Raw genomic sequence first — 18,007 nt, forward strand, 5'->3', positions numbered from 1 at the left:
AGAACGCAGCGGACGTGGAGGACTTTAATGTAACTATAATGTAACAAGAGCTCATTCAAATATTGAGGTTCTAAACCATTCAGGGCTTTATAAGTAATAAGCAAGATTTTAAAATCTATACGATGTTTGATAGGGAGCCAGTGCAGTGTTGACAGAACCGGGTCTAATATGATCATACTTCCTGGTTCTAGTAAGAACTCTAGTTGCTGCATTTTGGACTAACTGGACGTTTTGTTTATTAAGCATGCAGAACAACCCCCCAATAAAGCATTACAATAATCTAACCTTGAGGTCATAAATGCATGGATTAATATTTCTGCATTTGACATTGAGAGCATAGGCCATAATTTAGATATATTTTTGAGATGGAAAAATGCAGTTTTACAAATGCTAGAAACGTGGCTTTCTAAGGAAAGATTGCTATCAAATAGCACACCTAGGTTCCTAACTGATGACGAAGAATTGACAGATCAGCCATTAAGTCTTAGACAGCGTTCTAGGTTATTACATGCAGAGTTTTTAGGTCCTATAATTAACACCTCTGTTTTTCAGAATTTAGCAGTAAGAAATTACTTGTCATCCAGTTTTTTATATCAACTATGTATTCCGTTAATTTTTCTAATTTGTATGTTTCACCGGGCTGCGAAGAAATAATAGAGCTGAGTATTCATCAGCATAACAGTGAAAGCACACCGTGTTTTCCTGGATGATAATCTCCGCAAGGGTACTGGAAATTAGATTAGATTAGATTCAAACTTTATTGTCACTGCACATGTAGGTACAAGGCAGCAAAAATGCAGTTAGTTTTAAACCCAAAAGTGCAATAAGCCGTAAAAAACAGAATAAAAGGTCTACAATATGTCAAAACTATACAGTTTAGTATTTGGAAAAAATTTACAATTTTAAATACTATCAGCATGATATACAGATAGGTGACTTGAACATATTATACAGATAAAATTTTTGTAAAATGTATTACCCTTAGGCAAAACTATGAACTAGAAAAATTTCACATTGAAATTTTGGAAAAAAAAAAAAGTAAAGTGATAAAATATTTCAGTGTAAAAAGGTTATTCAGTGTTCCTGGATAAAAACAGTAGTGAAAATTTAAACAAGTTTTTTTTTTTTGTGTTTAAAAAAATAAATAAATAAATAAAGCCAGTTTGTAGGGGAAAAAGGGGGGAGGGAGTTGTGGGTTGGGGGGTTTTCAGGGGGGAAGAGTTCAGAAGGGGACAGTTTTGGGGGGAAAAAAAGCTGTTCCGGGGTTCTGTGGCCCTTGGGTCCGGGGGCCCTCCTGAAGCGCCCCCCCGGAGGGCGGGGAAGGGTTTTTAAAAACCATTGGTCAGGGGGGGGAAACCTTAAGAAATGCTGGGTGGGACTAACGGTTTTTCCTTGGATTTTCAATAGAGGAAGGGGTTGCCCCTGTGTTCGGGGGCCTTTTTTCACCCCCCCTCTCATTGCTTTCCCGGTCACCCCAAACCGTGCATTTCCCTCCCAGATTTGTGATGCAGCGGGTTCAGGATGTCTCGATCGCCCCAAAGGGAAAAAATTTCCCACTAGGCTAAAAGACACGGGTTTTTCTTCAGTGTTTTTGGGGAAAAAAGGGGGCTTGGGGGTTTTTCCCTTGCCCGGGGTTTGGGGTGTTTTGGTCCAGGACACCCCCTCCGTGTGGGGGTTCCCAGGAACTTGAAGGGGGAGACACTTTCAAAAACCATCCCTTAATGTGGGGGGGGTTCATGGGGTTTTTCCCTTTCTTTTCCCTAAAAGTCCACAATGAGCTCCTTTGTTTTCTGGTGTTAAGGAGCAGGGGTTATTGTCACGCCCCAATTTTTGGGCCATTTCGAAAACCTTTTTCCCCCTGTGGGCAGTTCAATCTTTGGGGCACTTTTTGGGGCCCAATCCCCGGGGGGGTCGTCTGAAAATTTAATGATGGAGTTGTCCATGCAAGTTTGGCAGTCTTTGGGTGTAGAGGGATTTAAGAAATGGGCTCAGCACACAGCCCGTGGTACGCCAATGTTAAAGTTTGGGGGGGAGCGGGTGGGGCCAGACCTAACGGCTGAGGCCTTTTGGTCGAAAGCCATGATCCGGGTTGCAGAGGGAGGGTTAATGTCCAGGCCCTCCAATTTTGGGGTTTCGGGCTTAAAGGGAAGAGGGTTTTAAATGCTAACTAAGTCAAAAAACCCAACACCCCGAAAACATATTGTGTTTTTTCGTGTGTGTGAGTGCAGAGGCGCACTGGAAATACTGCTCCTCTTTTCTCCTGTTTCTGCGGGGTAGGAAAATTGATGTGGGTCCAGTGTGGGTGGGAGGCAGTTTTTGAGGTGGCTAGGACCAATCGCTAAAAGCACTTAAAATGGGGGGTTTGGGGTGCTACAGGGGGGGGGTAGTCTTTTAACACATGGGGGAGGAGTGTTTGGGGTACTGGCACAATGGAGGGGAAAATTTAAAAAACATTTTGGGCACAGTTGCTTGGGGGGGGACAGGTTGAAAATGTCTGTGAAGACCCCTGAAAGCTGTCTGCACATGCTCTAACCCCCGGGTCCGGGAAATTGCCACCGGGCCGGCACCCCTTGTGTGCATTAAATTGGGGGCCAAAAAGCAGGGGGGACATCTAGGAGGTGATTTTTGAGGGGGGGTTGGTGGTCTCTGATTTGTGGGGTTTTTGGGGGCCCGGGCCCTTGGGGTTCGCTGTTAAAGGGGCAAAAAAGGGCATTTAGCTTTTAAAGGGAAAAGGAGACGCCCGGGGAAACCATTGGGGGGGTTTGTTTGGGTTTTTTGGGCATGATGGCCTGGATGCCCTGCCATGCGTCGGGGGTCAATTGGAAAAGGGGGTTTCCGAACCTTCAGTTTGTAGCGGGTACTTGGCCTTTTTGATCCCCCTTTCGGGTTACCCTGGTTTTACGGGAGGCCCTGAAACGTCATCTGCCCCTTTAAGGCATGTTGCGGGTTTTTCACAGAATTCGCACCCCTTTTTTCATCCAGGCTTCTGATTAGGGTTTTTGTGATCGTTTTCTGTTTGAAACCACTGTCAATGGTGGGTTGATGTACCCCTACAAGGGGGTATAGGTATCAATTTTCCTGTGAGAGCCACGGGCAGCCTGGAAGCAAATACTCCAGTCCGTGTTTTAAACCTGTCCTGAGTAAAGGGGTTTTGCCCAAGCGGCCACCTTTGATGGTCCTCATGATGGCTTCAAACGGTTTATGAGGGGTGAATACCCTTTTTTGGGGGAGAAAAAAAAGAAAGGTGATAAAACTGTCCCAGGGGGGGGGAGGGGGGTCGCGGGGGGTAATTTCCCTCAATGTTTTTTTGGGAAAAATGACCAAAGTTTGTCTCCCTTGGTTTTGGCCCGGGAAAAAAGCTTGGGTGAAATTTGGGGAGCACGTCTTTTAAATTTCAAGGGGATTTAAAAACACCCGCACCCAAAAAGCAAATCCGGGGGAGCATCTGTTTTTTACTAAGGCGCGGAAGTTGTTTCCCAAGGGAAGGGTTGGGGATTTGCTCCGGTGGGAATATAGATTTCAGTTATTATGGTTTGGGAAATGAAACCCCGGCCGATAAAAAGGTCCCACATTTAAACCCTGGAAAAATCTAGGTTAGCTGAAACATTTTCTCCCCAAAAATGACATGTTTACACCAAGCTTTGTTAACATAAATTCCCCAACCAAACCCCCCTTTTCTTTCCGGAGTCACGCCCGTTCTTTTGCCCGGGCGTTTTTTAAACGTCCCCGGGTAGCTCAATAGATTTCGGGACGTTTTGTTTTAAACCATTTTTTCCCGTGAAAAAACCCGACATTTCATCCCAAAAAAACTTTTTACTGTGGGGGATGCAAGTCGAACTTTATCCATTTTTTTCACCATGACCGACATTAGCGGGGGAAAATGCTCGGTAAAGAGAGCCGGAAACGGGTGTTACTTTTGCAGCTCTTGACCTCCCCCCTTCCCCCCCCCCTTTTTTTTAAGGGTTGACGCCGCCGCGACCAAAATTTCCGGGGCCCGGGGCCGGGGGGGAGTGCGCAACCCCCGGGTGTTCTGGCGGTCTAAAGGGAAAGGGGTCGAAGATTGGTGATAAAAGGGTTTTAAAAGTCCCCCACCGATATCCAAAAAATCCCTGGGTGTATGGGAAATTTTTAAAACAAAGTGTTTTAGACGAACAGACCCCAGATGAGCAGGAAAAATACTGCAAAAATTTTCAAAAAAAATGGAAACGTGAGCCTTCCCATTGGTAACGCCCGCCATCTTTGGGTTTAAAGGGAGTATATTTCCCCACAGATTTAAATTTTTTTTTCCCAAGAAGGAAAATAAATTTTAGGACACTAACCTTTTTTTATTTTTCTTGAACCCGAAAAGGGGGGGATTTGAGAAACGGTTTTATAAACCCAGTTTTTTGTGGGCAAATTTTGGTTTTTTTTTATGAGAGGCTTAAAAAAGCCAGTTTGAAGGTTTTGGGGATAAACCTAAGACAAGAGGAATTAAAAAAGTCAGAAAAAGGCCGGGTTTACTTCTGGAAGGGACCTCTTTTTGGGGCTTAGATGGAAAAAGGGGCTAAAAATACATGTTTTTTGGGGGAGATGATTTAACCAAATTTATACAAATTTTTCCTCTCCTAAGGAAAATGGTGGAAAAAAGTTCCTCAGGGGGTTATAGGCACTGTCTGATGTGATACTGTAGCTGACCCGGTGCCTTTGGGTTTCAATTTTATTCTAAAAGTATCGATTTGAAGGAAAGTAGTTTTAAAAATCCTTTGTTGTGCGTTGGGAAATGTCCAAAATTGTTGATGCTTTTTTTTTCATTAATTTTGTCCATGTAGAAAAGGGCTGGCATGTACTTCCATGATTAACAAGGGGGCTAACATGTCACTAGCATGTTTCTGCTTTTAGCTGTTACTAGATGTTCTTAGCATGTTTTGCAAGTGACTAGAAAGTCCAAATAGCATATTTCAGTTTTTACATGCAGGGAGGTTTCAGCATGTTTTTTAGCTGATTAGCAGTCGCTAGCACGTTTTTTTTAAACGATTAACATGTCGTAGCTGTTTTAGCATGTTTGCATGCGCTGCATTTTTCTAGCCTATTAGCTTGTTGCTAGCATGGCGTGCATGTTTCTTGCATGACTAGATGCAAATAGCATGTTTCTAGCATTTTTTTTTTTAGCAGATTTCATGTTTTAGCAGGGTTTTTAAAACATGTTACTAGCATGATTAGCAGGGGTTTTTTAGAAAAGCCCCACATGTTACTAGATGATTAGCATGTTGCTAAAAGGTTTTTAGCATGATCGCATGTTGCTTGCATGTTGTTAGCATGATTAGAATGTGGCGTTAGCATGCAAAACCTAGGCATGTCCTAGCATGAATTAGCCTCCGTGGACTAGCATGGTTCGCTAGCTGTTTCAAGCCCCATGATTACCAGTTGTTCCGTCCCCCTTCTAACCACCCCCCCTGTTTCTAGCATGACTAGCGGTTTCTAGCATGTCGCTAAGCATGTTTCTAGCATGATTAACACGGACTAGATGTTGCTAGCATGTTTTAGCCCATGGATTAAATGCGTTTTTTAAGCAGATTAAGCCATGTCTGCTGCATAGCATGATTAGCTTGTTGCTAGCATGTCGGCTAGCATAGTTCTATGCATGACTCGCTGGGAACTAGCATGTTCTCGCATTTTTCTAGCATGATTAGAATGTGTGCTGTTTCTAGCATGTTGATGTCCTAGCATGTTTCTAGCATGATTAGCATGGCGCTAGCATGTTTCTAGCAGGAACTAACATGCGGACTATATGTAAGATTCTTGTCTGCTGTTTCATTATCCTCCATGATAACAGTCTCAGTGCCTTAGGGCCTGTGTCATACAGACCTTGGTTTGGCCAAATTTGATTAGTCTTTCTATTTCCTCCTCATGTACTACCATTCTTCAATCTCTGGTTTTAGTTTATTTAAGTTTGGCCATATGTTTTGGACTTTCTGATTTAGCATGCTTGATCTCCAGTTGTTTTCATGTTCCCCTTGGAGGTTATAATATATGTTCTGTTTTTTTTTTTGCGAAAGTGGTAAAGAGCGATTATTCTTCCATGAATAACCACCTTAGCGGCATCCCACAGAGTACTTGGAGATACTTCACCATTATCATTACTTTGGAGATATAATTCAAATTCATTCTGGATTTGCTTCTGAAACATTAGATCATTCAATATACTTGTATTTAGTTTCAAATTGTATCTTTCTTTTGATTTTCTAAGTGTAGGGTGAGGTATACCCCAGGATACATTCTTAATCCCTATGTAACAATTTTTAATTCTATGTCTGTCTGAGTTATCGAATAAATATTATCTATTATGAGTGTACGAGTGGCAGCCTGAGTAAAAGTAACAATGATTTTCCATTGGTGATGAAACTCTCTCTATATATCGAAAACATACCAATTCTTTAGAACACTTGAACCTTTTTAGCATTTGAATTCTTCCGTTTTAGAGGGAATAGTTGTATTAGCCTGGGTGAAGTTGGATATTTAAGTCACACCACAAATGAGAATTCTATGCAATTGAGGTAGCTATTAAAATTGATATTTTCGCATGAAAAATCTTTTGTGTCCTGACAAGCCCTCTAACATCATGAACCACACGTAAACATTTTTAACAGTTGAAAACACAATATCTAACAAAAATAACACCCTTTCAGTCCGGTTTGCATAAACCTTCCATTGAGAGGAAATCTCCGTCCGACAAGGCCTCTCTTCAGGCAACAAAAACACTTCCAAAAGTTTGATGCACTAATAGTTTCCAACTATCTCCTAATACACTCTGTCCATTGTTATGTTAGAGGAACTTGCTTTTCACTCCTTTTTATCTCAAGACAGTGTCATCTGAAAATGTGCGTGCACGACTGTAGTGGCGGATGCAATAATGGACATATTCCTAAGGATTTGAAAGCCTTGACCATAGACGGTGTGAATCGATCCATTTTTACACATTGCACTGCAAAGATTATCATTTTTGAAAACCCAATGTCTAAATGAGGTTTGGGTAGGTCATCTTTTCCCTAATCAATTAGCGCGCTTGGACGACTGGTAGAAGATGAAAGCTGTTTACTGACCTGAAAACACCATCGATTCTGCTGGAAAGAAATCCTATTTGATATTGTTAAGTCTCCAAAAGCACTTTAATGGAGTTTCTCACAGAGACACAGTTCTTTGGAATCTGATGTTCCAGCTGGCGTACCCTTACAATGTCAGATCGACAACGAAAGGTGACCTCCAGTGGGATTGTACTGGCATAGTACAAACAGACATGTGGTACACCTCAAGCCTAGTTGTTGGGGTGGGTTGCCCATTGTTGTTCTGAGACAGATCATTTTTCATCTCTTGTGCATGTTCACGATTGGTATCTTTTAGATTTTGAAGCAATTGTTTTGTCCTGGGTGGCAGATTTTTATTCATTGTTCTTTTCGGGGCCAAAGTATTTAATCTAAGAAAAAGGTGTGACGTTTTAATATTTTCTCGGCACTGCAGAATATTGCTTTTGGAAGACAAGAAAAAACAGATGATCCTCATCTCTTCTGAACAACTACAAGAGAACAAGGAAAAAAAAATACCAATACATAACCCTACACCATAACATGTTTACGATAATAAAAGTCACCTTAACAGGGGCGTAGAATTAGGGGACACCAGGACGTTCCTACATATGTCAAAGTGCCAACAATGTCCCTTAGAATATTTCGATTCAAAACAATTAAATATTGTATATGTTTTGTTTCGCATCTGAAACACCATTCCTGATATCAAAGTAAGTAATAGGCATACTAGAAAACGCCGCGTTCAGGATGCGCATTCCATTTTTAATGGGGGAATGTAGTCACACCCCAACGGCCCCCCTTGTTTAGAGAACTCACAGTTATTGCCCCCAAATTCAAGACAGCAGCCCAAAAACATTAATAAAAAATTCACTTCAGGAAGAAAAAAGTTGCACGATGAGTTTGAAGTTGAAAAAAACAGGCAACGGAAAAAAAAAGCCCACCCATGGCTTTTATTAGCTCCCCCAATAAAAAGCAACAGACAAAAAGGTTATGGAAAGAATAAAACTTCCAGCCTGGGATTCATTATGAACATTAAAAGAAAATTAAAAAAAAGGGGGAAAAAGATTCCCCCTTAAATTTTTTTCACTTGTTAGGTTTGTTTTTAACTTTTTTTTTTCCCAAATTCAAAAGCACCCCATATTGACAAAAAAACACAAAATTTTTGGACTTTTTTTGACTTTATTAAAAAAGAAAACTGAAATTCACAGGTCCAAAGTTTTAACCCTTTCTCATATTTAGTAGAAGCCCCTTTGTCTAATACAGCCTTTTTTGGGAAAAGATCAACCGTTTTTCCCACCCGGGATTTGGGGATCCCTGCCATTCCCCTTTGCAGATCCTCTCCAGTTCTTGGGTTGTGGAAACTGGTGGACAGCCATTTTCAGGCCCTCTCCGAGATGCTAAATTGGGGTTTAAGTCGGGGCTTTTGGGGGGCCTTTAAAAACATCAGGAGTTGTTGTGAACCACCCTTTGTTATTTTAGCGTGTGCTTAGGGTCATTGTCTTTTTGAAGGGTAAACCCTTGGGCCCAGTCTGGGGCCTGAGCACTCTGGAGAAGGTTTTCATCCAGATTTTCCTGTACTTGCCGATTCATCTTTCCCTCGTTGCAACCATCGCCCTGTCCCGCAGCTGAAAAACCCCCACAGCTGATGCCCACCACCATGCTTCACTGTTGGGACGTATTGAAAAGGGATGAGCAGTGCCGGGTTTTCCCCACAATACCGTTAAAATTTAAAGGGCCCAAAAATTTATCTTGGTCTCATCAACCGGGAAAATCTTTTTTTTCACCTCGGGAGCCCTTCGTTTTTTTCATGTGTTTCCTAGGGAGGCCCCGCCACTCTGCCATAAAAAACCCCCGCCCGGGAAGGGTTCTGGTCTTTTTTTCCCAAGCCTTCCCCTTTAAGGATTTGGGGGCCACTGTGCTCTAGGAACCTTAAGTGCGCAAATTTTTTTTAATTGGCCAGTCTTTGGCCTTACAATTTTTTCTCGAGCTCCCTTTCAGGCATTTTGACCTCATGATCTCATTTGCTCTGACAAACTGTGAGCTTAAGGTCTTATAAGACAGGTGGTGGTTTTCCCAATCAAGTCCAATCAGTATAATCAAACAAGCGGACTCAAATGAAGGGTAGAACCATCTCAAGGGTGATCAAAGGGGTCAATACTTTGGGGCCATGTGATATTTCAGTTTTTTTTTAAAAAATCTGCAAAAAAGCAACAACTGTGTTTTTCTGTCAATATGGGGGGCTGTTTGTACATTAAAGAGGAAAAAATGAACTTAAATGATTTTTAGCAAATGGCTGCAATATAACAAAGAGTGAAAAATTTAAGGGGGTCTGAATACTTTCCTGCACTCCACTGTATAATGTGACTTATGGTAAAAAATATGTAAGTGACACTCTGTGGTGCAGCAGGATTTGGAACATGATTATCGCGGACAATCTTTAACTTTAACTTCAAGTTGTTCAACTGAATGTTAAAAATCAGATTGTTAGCTGAAATATCCACAAAAAAACAAAACAACAACAACACTGAAATAAAAGCGTGCAATTTATGTCAATCAGATGCGCTTGAAAGTTGTGTTCATTACTTCAGCAACAGCAGAGTATTCTTTCAGAAAGAATCATCTTGGGTCCAATTCGATTAATATTAAAATGAAGTGGGATGCGATAAAAAGACACCCAGCACTTGATATTGCTGTTGTTGCACAAAATAAAAATTGTTTAATTATTGTCTGTTAAACATACTAACAACAAATACTACAAAAAACTGGTTTAGGAGTTATGAAACATGTTGGCAAAACATAAGCTGTAAAATGAAGACTTTAGGTGGAGCATAACCCATGGCCTAGTGTCTATCAGAAATGCGAAAATTATTGGGTGTTTGGTGCGGGGGGGTGGGGTGGGGGGCGGGATGTGGGGCCAGTGGTGGCTTTGAGTTGTGGGTACTTGGGTTTATGTCCCCACCAATGACAAAAGGAAACCTACGCCCTTGCCTTAAACAAACATGACAGAATCACACACACATACTCACACGCACACACACTCACGCACCCACCCAAGCACAAACACACACAGCCACAGACACACCCACACACACACTCACTCACGCGCACACACACCTCATGCACCCACACACTCCATGCACCAACACAGGCTACCACATTCACGCACCCACTCCACACACATACACACACACACACAGTAAGCCTCCATGCAGGAGCATCTTATTCATGTCCTCAGGTGCTTGTGAACTTACAGACCGACATGAAGCTGCATGTTTACAGTGTACATATATAAACATCCCATTATCACACTAATGATCAGAAGATGTCAGTTCATCAAACACCCACACACCACACACACATCAACCTCATGCCTGACAGATCCACCAGACATCCCTGCAACACCAGTCCTCTCCGTCGTCCTCTGCGGCTTGTAGCTGTGTATGGCTGGTTGTCCTTTCCTCATGTGTCTGTCTCCCCTATCGTGTGACTACTTGTCTGACTGTCCTGGTCTCAGTAGCTCAGAAAAGGTGGTCGTCCGTGAGGTCTCTAGAAAACAAGAACACACACACATACTTAATTGAGTGCTGAGTATGCACTATGAGGTCTTTTTTCTACCTCACGAGAAAGCCTTTTAAAAACTGCTAGATCTGATTACTTTTTATATCTCTTTTAGAAGAAAACGAAACACAACCCCAGCTGTTTATTCCATCCAGTGGCTACCTAACTGCCACCTCCCGCCTCCCCTCCTTGCCCTTTCCCCCCCGCCCCGCCCTCCGCGGTTTCTGCCCATCCTTTTCTTCCCGCTTGTCCTATCGCGAATCACTGTACCCCACTGTCCCGAATACCTTAGGCACCACTACATCTCTACCTTTCGGAGCGGCCGACACCCCTTAGGCTCCCTCTCATCCTCGTCCCCACCCACAGTATGTTAGCCCCATAATTCCCTCAATCAGTTACCTGCGGTCCCCGCTCTCATTCACCTCGATGAGCGATTCTTAGTGGAGATATAACCAGATTTGTAGAACGAGACACCGCGTCACACCACCTAAAGACACACGACCCCGCGCCCAGACAAAAACCTTCAAACTGTTAGTAAGCCTATTATTTAAAAAACAAAACACCCAACTTACCCCCAAAAAGAAAATGAACAAATCTAGGTGAATTCTATTCTCTAGACCGTCCCGATCTGAGACAATCTCCCTTTTTTTTTCTTGTTTTTCTTTCAAAATGATACTAGACAAGGTTAGTATATCCTCAACAATTATATTCCGTCTTGAGAGAAAAATGGCATCTGGTGAGGATTTCCAGTCAGGATTTAGACCGTATCATAGTACTGAGACTGCTCTCCATTAGAGTTATCAACATAGAGGGCTGACCTTGATGATTACGACAAAAAAATCATAATTGTCGAATTGTTCCCTTGAAACTGTAATTGCGATTATTAATTACGATATCACAATTTACATTGGAATGCTGTTTTATTACAATTGTTTGGATGCACACTGCATGCCGTCATCTTTTATATGAAAATGAAACAAGCTGTGAAACATCTTACAACTGAAATTTTTTTTGTTGCTTTTGCTTATACTATTAAGCCTCAAATGTCAACTATACCATCAGATTGTTGGTTTCGTTCTTTAAATTTATAAAAATAGTGAAAATATGTAATGGTATTATGTTATACGTAAAATTAAAATAATGGGAAAAAAACCCTAAGATAACCTGTAGAAAGAAACAATAATAAAAGCGCATCTTACAAGCACACAGAATAATAGAAGTGGACTTTGGAATGATTAATTGCCGCTTTGAATGATGTAAGTAATTGTTTTTTTTTTTTTTTTTCCCACCCCCCCCCCCCACACCCCCCACCCCCCCATTGTTTATGGAGATCCGTAATATTATAATCGCGATTAGAAATTCGATTAAGTGTGCAGCACCTGTGTAGTTACAGTACAGTATATGGGTGTGTATCTATGTAGTGCTACTGGATCTTAGCGATGCGTTCGACACTATCGACCACAACATTATTTTAAGTAGCACGTAGAAAGTAATGTTGGCATTAATGGAATGTGCATTAGCATGGTTTAAATCATAAGTATATGCACCCCGCCATCAATTGTAGTAGCAGTGACAGAGAAAGAACTAGTATCAAGGGCGATCCGTCTCAATCTATAGTGAAAGATCGCTAAATATTAAATCTGTTTCTTTCTTATTCACTGAGGTCAACGTAGCAGCCACCAGATCCAGAGTATGTATCCAGCCCCAGATGATGCAACCTAGAGACCTCGGACCTATACAGCGCATGAAAGACAGATGAGCCCCAGAGGACAGAGTGACAGCAGGATCACATGTAAAGACCACGGGTCTACAGACGACCACCGGGACAAGACCACAGGAAACAAGAATCTGATTCTTCTGCACAATATGACTTTGCTGCCGGCAGACAGCCTGGATTGAAATGCTGGTTTCGGTCTGGCCAGAAGAGAACATGGCCCCCCAAACTGAGCCTGGTTTTCTCCCAAGGTTTTTTCTCCATTCTGTCACGATGGGGTTTTTGTTCCTTGCCACTTGTTTGGTGCCTCTGGCTTTGCCTTAGTTGGGACAACACTTCATTTACAGCGACTATCGTTGACTTGTTTTCTACAGATATTATTTAAACGGAACTGAGCTGGAGTGATGATATCCACTTTCAATCAATCATGAACTGCCTTTAACTGAAAAATGTGTATTTACTGTTGTCCTTTTGACATTATACACACACTTTTTGTTCCCTATTTAATACTGTTAAAGCTGGACTTTGGCACAATCTGTATTGTTTATAAAGTGCTATTATAAATACAGGTGTGACGTTGACTTGGAGATCAGAGAAATGTCGTCAACTCAAATCTGCAGGACTGAGTGACCATCTCAGAAACTAATCATTGACTTGTACAGACTCGTAAATTATGGGTAATCTGTGTAGATTGTTGTTGGTGTATGGATTGTGAAGGTTGGTGTCTCACCCTCATGCCAGCAGCGGAACATGATGTTGTAGGATGTGCGCAGATGCCCGGTGAGGCCTCACTGTAGAGACGGCCGCCAGCTGTTCACCTCCTCCACCCCTCCAGATTGGAGCGGGTTTTCCAAATGGTTGTCTTTCCCTCCGATGAAGACCCTCACACATCAGCACACCTGTTCACACAAAACACAAATGCATCAGCACACACCCATAACACACACAACACAATCCCTGCACCCTCTGACCTCCAGTCTTCACCACAATGACCAGATCATCTGATTCTTGTTGCGAACTTGTTGATAGGTGAAGAACTTCAGGTGGAGACCATTTTGACGGAAACAACCTGGAAGACCCATAGAGCTGGTGTATGATTGTCCAGAATCGTCACCTGCGGGGACACAGACACGTCAATCCAGTCACAATTCGGGACCCAAAATCTATCGGCTTGCACCTCATTCATATCGCAGTGGAATGTTCTAACAAAACAACATCAACCAAAAAAGCATGATTACTTTTGGTTGGAATGAACAAAGCCGGCAATATCTTGGAAGAGAGAGGAACAACCGGAGAAAAGGAAGGAACATCAGGATTACAGTTTCTTTCAAAAACAAACAAACAAGACTTGATTCACGGACTTGCTGCTTCTTCTTTAAAGGGGTCATGACATGTACTGTAGGGCGTAGAGGAGCAGGGCTTTGTTATTGCTTAAAACATCCTGCAAGTTTTATAATTTAAAATGGCTCATCATCAATAAAAAAAGTCGTTATGTAATAACCCTCAGGAAAAATGGCTGTTTGGGATCTGAGGGTGACAAGATGATGTCAGAGGCGGTCAACAAACATTTGCACATAAACACGCCTCAGAGCAAGGTACATCGACGAATATTTTTTGTTTTCCTCTCAGCATAGGCTCCGCCCACTGGCGTTCACCTGCTAACGGCGAAACACTTGTCACATGAAATGCAAGTATCCCAATCGCCTGGTCAAATGGTAATTAGAAATGACAATCACTGCACTATCTTGTGTTTGCACTGGATACAGACTACAGTACTATATAGCTCTGTCGTCAGGACAAATGCAAATGTGAAGAGAAAACGCGCTTTGACTGTGTTTGGTGTTTTAAACAGCTCATTACCATCTTTTTGTAGAGTAGATATCAGAAGGAGCACAGAGATAAGGGAACAAGCGGCGAGTTATTTTTAATGGTGTCTCAGGATCGTGTCTGAGGATTTTGTTTTGTAATTAAGTCGAGGCACGTGTCAGATGGGAGAGGTAGGGACAGGAGGAAAGAACGGGTTAGTAGGTTAGTTAGGTTAGTGTAGTAGTATGTAGTAAGTTAGGTTACCAGAGAAGACAGAACTATGAAGACAACTGATGAAAAAACGAGGGAATGGAAGGAAACAGAAGAAGACGGAAAGAAGAGGAAAGGATGAGAAGAGGAGGAAGAAGAAGAAGGAAGGGAAGACACGATAACAGAAGAAACATAGAAGAAGACAGAAGAAGGGACAAAAGCGAAGACGACGAGGGGGGTATATTTGGGTTACAGAGAAGGAGGGACAAAGAAGAAAGTTCACGTATAGTTTAGTTACAAGAGAGAAGAAAAAAAAGAAAATAGTTCCACGGCCTGCGTGTTTTGTTGAAATTTGATTGTTGTTTTGTGACAATGGAGTTTGTTGAACTTTGGGAAATATGATGAATAAAGAATTGAACGTGGTTGGAAGTGGAAAAGAGGTGAAAAAGACACGTGACTAGATTCTGACCGCAGCTGCATAACGAAACCGCAACTAAATGATTTCATAATTCTTCATCTGGAAATGACTGTATTTTTATTTTTATTATGCTTTCAAAACACTCACATGCAATAACTAGGAGGCATTGATACTGTTTCCTATGCAATGACGTTTAGCCAATCGTAACAAGAGAGTGCTGATCGGTACTAGGGCTACCCATAAATATTAATGAACTAATCCAGGGATCTCCATCCCCTGCTCCTGGAGAGCTACCATCCTGCCGACTTCAGTTCCAGCCTGCTCCCAACACACCTGTCTGTCAATATTCAAGTAGCCCTGAACACCTTGATTAGCTGGCTTAGGTGTGTTTGATTGGGGTTGGAGCGGAAATGTATTGAACTGTCTACTTTCAAATGAACCAATTCAAATGGAAACAAAATCTCTCAGATATGTATGACACATGCACACAGGCGCACCACTACTGCGGAGTCAGTGTCGGCAACTTCATCTCTAAACCGAGAACAAAGAAAGCACTAGTTTATCAACGAATTATTAAAATGTTAATGGCATTTTCCTTATTGTTTTTCCCTGACAACATTCAAATCTGTGTACTGTGGCAAGCTTTATGCATGGGCTTGAGCACTTATTAGGCTTTGTAGGCAATTAAAGGCTCATTATGATTTAAATGGTTTATTAACAGTGTTGGGAGTAACGCGTTACAAAAGTAATGGATTACAGATTACTTTTTGCTGTAACACAGTAGTGTAAGGCATTACTAATCATTTTTCAGTAGTATTTTACTCTGTATATGTTCAGTAACGCTTGCGTTATAACACACTTTTAGCCCAAAATGTAACTGTTTCAAAGAAAAAAAAAAAAAAAAGAAAAGAAAGAAGAAAAAACAGCAAGACTGCGAGAATCAAAAAATGCTGTAAGTAAGTTCTATTTCCTGTTCGTGGTCAGTCAATAGCCTCGTGTGGTGTCCAAGTTTGTAAATAAATACTAAACGGACAACTTCTGCTATATCTGTTTAGCGATTTGTTATTTCATTCATCTCCCTCTCGCTGGTGGAACCGTGGAACTTTGAATTGTGTGACGTCGCTCCAGTGAAGGCGTGTTTAGGGCGGGTTCTACAGGAGTGCCGCGAGGTTACTGGCTCTGTGCTGAAGGTCCAAGCTCCGCCCGGCTCGCTGTGAGCCCCGGGTCGCACTGGCCAGAGGAAGAGAGCGGCTAGTGGGTGAAGATGGCAGAAGACTCAGTGCGCGAGATGGAAGTATACGCATTTTGTCATGGAATTAGAGTTTAACATCGTTCCTGTTGTGTCTAATATTAATAGACCCAAGCTATTCACAGATATTGGCAGATAATCACTTTACCTCTACCATACTTTTAACAGATTTGGATCGTTTTGATTCTGGCTGTCTTTAATGTCAAATAATAATAATAATCGGCAGGGATCCCAGACCAACACAATTAGGCTCACGTCGCATTTATTATTAGCCCTAGTATTACGAAAATAATGAAGGCTTAATGTTTACAAACATTTATAAAAATCCGTTATAAGTTTCCTCGAAAATGTTTACAAACATATAAAACACAGTGTTTACGTCAATCCAAAAAAAATTAATCTAAGGTGAAGCCTGATGCCTACCTCTCTCATTCAGCACGAATCCAAAAATGTTTTCAATGTTCACGACGTATCTGGATGCTAAATATTAATTAATTATATAGTGTTTGTACTTTTCAACTCGACATAAAAACATCATCCTTCACATCGGCTATATCAGCACAGTGAGGCGCGGTCACGATGAACAGCACATTCTGTACAACGGAGCAGTGTAACCTTTTTATTTGTTTCTTTAACGCTATTTTATTTTGATAATGAACAGGCTCAATATAGCAAAATGTTGTGGTGTGCGCGTTTAAAGGCCAATTTATACTTCTGTGTCGAGTGTACGCCGTAGTGTAGGTCGTAGGGCTACGCACGTAGGCTACGCCGCGTGAGCATTTAACTTCTGCGTATGGTCTGTTTTGCTCTGCAGTTATACTGCCGAACGCTAGTTGACGTGAGAGGGTTCCACTGTGTTTACATTCCTCGATCCTCGCGGGCTTCTACGAACAATGGCGACTGAAAGAGAGCGGATCATGTTGGAGCTGGAGCTTATCGAGGTCCAAAAACTGTTAATTTTAGTTAAATTACTAAAACTAAAAGGCAGAAACGAGAGAAGGTGTCGGAGGAGATGGCTGTATTTCCTCACTTCTTCAATTAATTGTAACTACACTTGGTCCATTTCCATGTTGGCTCTTCACTGAATTTCGGAATTTAAAAATTGGGGGGCGGTCCAGAGTGCAGAAGATCATTCCGGAATGCGTAGGAGTGAAACGGAATATACTACCAAGCCGACCAATCACAGATTCTTGCAGTCCGCGTCGTCGCGACGCGTAGTTACATTTTTGAAGAGGTGCGCGTCAGGGTACGGCGAAGGGTACGACGTAAGGTACACGTCAATGCGTATGCTACGCCGTACCTACTACGCGCACCCGACGCAGAAGTATAATTGGCCTTAATGGGGGCGTCGGCGCAATGGTCATCCAATGCTGGTTGGTTATACAGAAGCAAGACATATTCAAAGCTGTCAAACTTTTTGCAAAATAATTAAAACTGTAAAGCTTTTGCAAAATAAAGAAAACTACTCTCTGCTGTTTTTTCGTTTTCCTTTCCGTAAACTTTAGAACATGTCACAATGAAACCGTGATTTAGCACGATTTTTTCTTTTGTTTTGTTAATCTGTCAATATATTTAAGTGAAATATAGTTAGTGTATATGCCTATATTCCTTTATTTGTAAGCCTATAGTTTTTCTGTTTTCTCCCATTCACAGAAGCGCTGCAGGTGCGTGCGATCTGTTGAATTCTTTCTTACACTATCCTCAGATAAACTCTAAGGTACCTCTGATGAGTTCACAGCTGAGTGATATTTCATTCGCTGGCTTCAGCGTCACATTTGCATAGTACTACTGGAATAACATTATTAACCGGTTAATGGTCATTTAAAATTTTCGATTCTGTTTGGAACTATAAAATTTGATTTAGTTTCTGTTTCTGGTTCTGTTTCCTGTCAAAATTTCATTCGGTTTCCAGTTTTCGTGTTTCATTCCTTGAACCAGTTCAGAGCCCTGATTGTTAGTACGCCTGGATAGCCCACAGTCATTATGCTACA

The sequence above is a fragment of the Cyprinus carpio genome, chromosome B23 (assembly GCF_018340385.1).
Source record: "Cyprinus carpio isolate SPL01 chromosome B23, ASM1834038v1, whole genome shotgun sequence".
NCBI classification, from domain to species: domain Eukaryota; kingdom Metazoa; phylum Chordata; class Actinopteri; order Cypriniformes; family Cyprinidae; genus Cyprinus; species Cyprinus carpio.